A 5,756-nucleotide genomic window follows, 5' to 3' on the forward strand; every position below is an offset into this window, starting at 1 on the left:
TCTTCCATCAATAGCTGTGTGGTGGCTAAGCTTGAATTTCAATCGCATTAGTTGAAATAAAAGAATTCTATCGACGATAGCCATTACTGTACATCTCAATAGCTGTTCGTCTCTGCCATTTTTTTTGTTGTTTCTGTGCTGAAATTAATCTAATGAATATAAATTTATTTTGAAAGAAGTTTTTGCAATCACTGACTGAGGACACACAAAAAAATTCCCATCAATTTTTATTGATTTCTTCTCGAACGAGACACAACGAAAAAAAATTTAAAGGCGATAAGATTGAAGACATACAGCAATAGTGATTAACATAAAAGCGTTTGGTTTTTCGCACTTCTGGCAAATTGAACAGATTTTTCAAAAGAGACTGGATTTTTTTTTTGACTAAATTTATTTTTATTGAGGCTGAATGAGGTAAAGTTGTGTGACATCTTGCTATAAAATTGTACATTTGATACCGAAACTTTTATTTAGGGCCACCGGAATAGATGTTGAATGATTTTCTGGTTTGTTGATGTCATTTGAGGATGTCTACAAAATAAAATTGTAAAGGAGTCAATTAGTGAACTTTTGTGGATAGACAAAAGAGATTTGCAAAGTCGAAATGCTGATCGTTCATAAATGATGTCCATCAAAATTAAACATTTTTAAAATAAATTCTTGTTCCTTCATTACATGTTGTCTGCATGTCAGTGATTCCTGGCTAATAAGAGCCTAAGAATCGACAAATTGCAAGACTATCGTGTTCTCGAGAATTTATCGTTGGATTCGTGTTATTAATCCTTACCGGGAGGACATTCAAGTCTGAAAAAGTCAGAAAATAGTATCTACGGTCAGAGTAATACTAGTATGGGTCCGAGTTCACCGAATCCGATACATACCCAGCGTCACGCTGATCTCAAAACGATTTTTTCGAATTTTTCCTCGTCGTGTGCCTTTTAATCTAATCGAGTCATATCCGCTATTCCAGACAATTTGACAAAAAATCATTAAATCTTCAAGACACACTGGACCTCATTACTGCACAACTCCTTGAAAAAATATTTCATCTTTTTGCGTCTTCATTATGTCGCTATAAAATATTTCCCAAATTGTCCAATCAAACTTGCTTCTTGTTCAACACAAAAAAAAAATAATAATATATAGACTTAAGCCTTAAAATTTCTCACATCATCATCATCATCTTCACAATCATCATTTTCATCACACAAAGCCGTGTCTACATATAACAATAATAATTTTTGTTTAGAGCCCTCAATAGTCGATGATATCTCATAATCCTCTCCTAATGAATCTATCAAATGAATGTCGCTTTTGTGTTGTGACACGAAGCTTTGTCTCACATTAAACTGACGACGGAGGATTTTTGAGGGGAGATGAAAAAATAAAAAAGTCAGCAGATTTGAGGAAATTTATTCAGTTTATTAATAACAAATGAATTCTTCTTTTTAATCAGTCATAAAAAATGTCTCTGAACTATAAAGCATTCAACACTTTGTTTAGATGAAAAGGCAAAAAATGTTTAAGAAAAAAAAATTATTTTAAATACATATGGATAGATGGTTATTAAGAGATGAAAAGTTTAAGTTGAAAATTTTGGAAGGAAATTTGGAATTGAGGCGAATTTTTGAGAAATTTGATAAAAATGCAGCATTTTCAGGTGTATCTTGGGGGTATTCACTTATTACTTAATTAATTCCTTGACTAGGGCACACGAAGGCCTATTGCCGCGCATAGGGAATGTCTGAAGACAGCTTCATTCGAAACCTTAAGCCAGCTCGAGATATTAAGGACTCTAGCGTCCTATTCAAGTTGCAATTCACTTATTAGGTAACGCGAAAATCGAAATTGACCCTACTTCTCTCCCCCTTCCGTCACAAAATCTCTATGGACATAAAATTATTGATGGCTTATAGCGCAACCTTCCCTTTATAATAGGGTAAGTAGAGCTAGTACCAGGAAGTAAAGCATTACGTAATAAGTGAATGACCCCTAGGGAATGCAGTATTAAGGAAGATAAAGATGATATTTAATTAATATAGAGCCATATAATCGAATAATCACCGATAAATCAATGATGGGAGCATGACATGCTACCGAAAAATCGTAGGTCATGTGTTCGAGTCTCACTCGGGATACGATATTCAGATTAGGGCTTTTTCTGATAGATGTACAGTGAAATAGTCAGTAATCTAGCTCATATTGCTCGTCTGAAATTTCAGGCCTGGAGTCATCGACGATACTTTAAGATACAGCCTAAGATCTGTAGACTTGCGCATCCAAAATTCAGGAAATTAAGACCTATGATTCTTGACTAAGATCTACGAATCAACGTTAAACCAGCTATACTTAATAAAACTAAGTCAACAAGACATTCCTATTAATATCTCAAATAGGATCTCAAAGCATCTAGACCCAGAACAGACAAGAAGACTCTTAAGTATACTCACAAAATTGAGCTTGCTTAATTACTTGTTGACTGATTAAAGCCAAAAGCAAGCTCGTTTATATGAGTTTGCTCTTTGTCTATCAGAAGACATGACAAAATGTCACCAAAAATCCCCATCGACTTCTATATTCACAGCTAAAAGAAATCACTAAACACCACACATTTGAAAGGAGATTATTATAAATTTATATTGTCAAATAATAATTCGACACTATTCATTTGGTTATTAAATGGAATTTTCTCTTCTTCATCCACACTATTTCTCATCCACTAATTTTTCTTGTCTGTCGACAGGCTGTTTCGTATAAGAATCAAAAAAAAGATATTTTTAATATTTTAATTTTTTATTCTTTTTCACAAAAAAAAATATTTAATAATAATAAAGTGGCTGAATGTTAACAAGAAAAAGAGTCTCTTTTTATCTCTTGTGTGCCTTAACAGAGAAAGAATTCATTCTTTTATTGAATAAAAATTGACCATAAAGTTGGGATTTCTATTTGTTATTCCTCTTTGTTACGTCCATTGTCAATATTTATTCAATAATAGCAATAATGCGTAACAATAAATTACTGATTATCTCTCACAATAATAATCTAATTTAAATATGAGAATTTTTGAATTTTTTTGAGGTAGAAAATGAATCTTTTGAAGATTTTGTAGAAGATTCGGAACTGCTATCAAGATTTTTGTATTCATCAGATTGGATTTTGGTTAATGACATTCATTGATAACTTCATTTTATGAGGAAAATTAGATTTCTTGATGCAATAATCAAATTGACAGGTATATCATCTTGTGACACCTCAGACCAACATTGATGTGGATCCAGATTGCCACATATTGAAATGTTGAGTTGAGTCGACCCCTATATTGATCGCTATATGGAAGCAGAGACTTATACGGCGGGACTATGCAATTCAACTCTTACCCCTCAATTTTTATTTTCAAATTTCTGGCTACGTTCCTGCATCGAAGTCGCATTCATGGATATCTTCCTATTCTTCGCCGGCCGTACAGATCAAATGTAATCCATGGCCTACCTCAGTGGGCTCCTGAAGCTGGCTCTGAAGGATATATTCGACTAAAAGACAAAGAACGCTGGGCTGAAGCCTTAGACAAAATATAAGCTAAAGTCTCTGCAGTCCTGTGCGTATAAAACACAGGAAATACAGGTCAGTGGTTGTTGGACGAATTCTAGATTTTTACAGCATACTTTCATGAATTTTGATCACTTTGATAACTTTAAGATGGTTTTGCGAGATATTTTTGGATAATTTTGATCAGATTCCCGATCTGCACATATTGAGTTATTGTCATCACGACGACCTCCCTGCAGTATATTTAGAAAGTAGCAGCTACTTGACAGAAAACAATCAAATTTGCCAATTGTTTGTCACTTGTTTCTAAACAGAGCTCAAAGTCGACTTGGTTGTAACATTTCAATAAGTGTCGATCGGCTTTGTGATACAGCCAGCAACAGAGTCAGATGGAAGGCCTTTTGCAGCAAACTAGGCTCCAAGTTTGAGCATGATTCCAGTAAGTAATTAAGTATGTGCCGATCGAGTCCAAACCCTTGATCAATTCCATAAGGCTTTTATATCGATTTCCTCACCTTCTTTGTATCACTCAGTCGATAACACAACGAAAACATCCAGAATGTTCATAATATTCAGTTGAAATTGATACATTCTAGTCTAATGCATAAAGAACAACTTCCTTTAGAATATCTAAAATTGAAACTAAATTCCATAGCAATAAAAATATCAAGTAGCTTAATTTAGTAGCAAAATCTAAACTTACATTTTAGATTATCAATAATATTCATAAAATAGAACTCAATTAGCTATTTTTCCACTGAATTTTAATTACATTAAGTCATATGAATATTAATATCTACACCTGTATTAATAACACTGTGTCTAACTACTGCTACTTTGAGTCTAAACTGCTTCAAAACTTTATATTTTTTCTAATGACTGAATAATTTTTTTGCGGTTCCGAAGACCTTCAAATTGTTCAATGAAGCTGACAAACAAGCACAGATCAGTCGATGAAAAACAAAAGAAATTAAATCTCATGCAACAAAGTATACTGAACTCCTATAAGAGTCCAATAAAAAACAGACAATTGGATTTTTTTTTATTGTTCATCAGATAAAAAATCGCGTTGCTGAAATTGATTGGCTGACTTTTTGGCAGAGTTGAAGATATTTTGAAAGTTTTTTCAATTTTTTGTAGCTTTTTTCGGTGTTTTTTTGGGGGTTAAGGATTAAAGTGGTATCAGAGGTGTCGAGACACATGTAGGCATGTCTATTGGTGCAATAGAACTGTCCCAAAGGCTGAGTTTCTATGGAATAGACAGAGACACCGTATTAACTACTGTTTCATGAATATTGAAGATTTGAAGGATCCGGAGCTTCACGTTATTTGCCGTTAAGCCTTACTTACGTGGCTATGGCGCACTTGGACTCATGTCAGCGCGGAAAAAACCTCTAAAACTAGTTCTATCCTTAGAGAGCTGCTGGTATCTCGTTATGCCATCGCACTTAAACTTAGACTTACTGTTCATAGTAAACAACTACTCTTTTGATGGCATTACTGCCTGTAGACTAATAACAGCCTGTTCTACTAAAGACTCCTTAAATACTAATTCAACCTGCACTTCCTTCCATCCACAACCCTGCAAAAAAAGACAATTCACATTCAACAAGACCTCTAAATCACCATCATCAGTATCATCATCAACATTGTGCTGATCATTGCGTGTGTTCCTTATATGGAATTCTTTCTTTCACAAAGAGAAGAAATATCCACATCTTATCACATTCATAACTGTTTGCATTACCATTTTCAACAGAAAATATATTTCAGCAGAAAAAAAAAGATTTTATTTTTTTTTTATATAAAAAAAGTATCAAATTTCCGAACGCGAAAATTGTTGGGCTGTTGAACGGAAAGAATTCATGAATTGCACGATGATTTTGTTGTCTCTTTTTTATATAGATATGACGTAAGTACGTGCGACAGTCAGTTGCCGGTGGCTTGATAAAGGATGAAGAAGAATGGGGGAATTAGTAAGGAATTTGAGGATTGATATGAGAGATGATGTGGTTGAATGGTGAGGAATTGATGATGCATAGCTAAGATCCTTAGATTAAATATTGGATTAGACCTAAATTAGCGGGTTAAAGAAGATAAAAGTTTCATGTCCAACTGTCATTTGCCAGATATCATACAGAAATAACTGCAGGCTTCGATGGGCCGGACATGATATTAAAAGACCTATAGAAGCTCATTTAAGCAAAGTC

General features: G+C 33.9%; 1 long non-coding RNA gene across 1 annotated transcript; it reads right to left on the reverse strand.

The window, feature by feature from the left end:
- Positions 1 to 278: 278 nt before the first annotated feature.
- Positions 279 to 1,102, reverse strand: LOC139093792 (uncharacterized). The gene is made up of 3 exons (XR_011544733.1): positions 882 to 1,102; positions 788 to 804; positions 279 to 531 (listed from the first exon to the last, which is right to left on the reverse strand). It is a non-coding gene; the product is annotated as an uncharacterized lncRNA (long non-coding RNA).
- Between the last annotated feature and the right edge of the window lie 4,654 nt (positions 1,103 to 5,756).

This window comes from Chironomus tepperi, unplaced genomic scaffold (assembly GCF_022539635.2).
Source record: "Chironomus tepperi strain 1889 unplaced genomic scaffold, CSIRO-AGI_Ctep_v1 contig_337, whole genome shotgun sequence".
In the NCBI taxonomy this organism is placed as follows: domain Eukaryota; kingdom Metazoa; phylum Arthropoda; class Insecta; order Diptera; family Chironomidae; genus Chironomus; species Chironomus tepperi.